General features: G+C 34.3%; 1 long non-coding RNA gene across 1 annotated transcript; it reads right to left on the bottom strand.

Annotated features, from left to right (window-relative positions):
• Positions 1-210: 210 nt before the first annotated feature.
• LOC149165644 (uncharacterized) lies at positions 211-772 on the bottom strand. The gene is made up of 3 exons (XR_016260340.1): positions 701-772; positions 526-606; positions 211-421 (listed from the first exon to the last, which is right to left on the bottom strand). It is a non-coding gene; the product is annotated as an uncharacterized LOC149165644 (long non-coding RNA).
• Positions 773-1,000: the final 228 nt, after the last annotated feature.

Here is a 1,000-nt window from a genome sequence, read left to right as displayed (position 1 = left end):
AATCACCAGTTTGTGTTTTGTGAATGAACCAATCATAGTCATATGAAGGGCGATCCATTGAAGAAGTTGTTGCATATGTAAGATAACAATGCAGTTTCCATCAGAGAAAAGAACATCATGTGAATTATTAAAAGAATCAAATTATAAACTACATCAATTAGGAGTCCCATCAAATTCACCTTGACTCATGTGATAAATAGAGAGATGGTGCTTCTGTTTATGTACTTTAAGTGAAGGAACATTATTGGGATGGTGCATCCCTGAAAAAATTCAAACACTATGTTAATAACAACAACAAAAACTAGTGCACACAATTAAGAGCAAATACATAGCAACAAACTTGGAAAATCACCAATTTGGGTGTTTTCAATGAGCCAATCATGTTCGGATGGAGGGAGATCCATTGAAGAAGTTGTTGTATCTGTATTATAACAATGAAATTTATATGAGAGAAAATAATATCATGTGAAATAATGCTGGCATCAGAATGCAGACTAAATCAATTAGGATTCCCATCAAATGCACCTTGATTCATGTGATAAATAGAGAGATGGTTCTTTTGTCTATGTTCTTCAAGTGAAGGAATATTATTGGGATGGTGCACCCCTGAAAACATTTAAACACTACATTAACAAAAATAACAACAACTAGTGCACACAGTTAAAAGAAAAAACACATAGAAACAAACCTGGAAAATCACCAATTTGGGTGTTGTCAATGAGCCAATCATGTTCGGATGGAGGGCGATCCATTGAAGAATTTGTTGTATCTGAAAGATAACAATGCAATTTTATGAGAGAAAACAATATCATGTGAAATAATACTGACATCAAAATATAGACTAAATCAATTAGGAGTCCCATCAAATGCACCTTGACTCATGTGCTAAATAAAGTGATGGTGCTTCTATCTATGTGCTTCAAGTGAAGGCACAATATTGGGATGGTGCACCCATGCAAACATTCAAACACTACAGTAACAACATCAACAACAACCAGTG

Source organism: Pinus tabuliformis, chromosome 5_1, assembly GCF_031772625.1.
Source record: "Pinus tabuliformis cultivar Carrire ecotype Pingquan chromosome 5_1, CPIR1, whole genome shotgun sequence".
NCBI classification, from domain to species: Eukaryota; Viridiplantae; Streptophyta; class Pinopsida; order Pinales; family Pinaceae; genus Pinus; species Pinus tabuliformis.
Note: the sequence above shows the minus strand (reverse complement) of the source record. Positions and strands in the feature narration are given on the sequence as shown.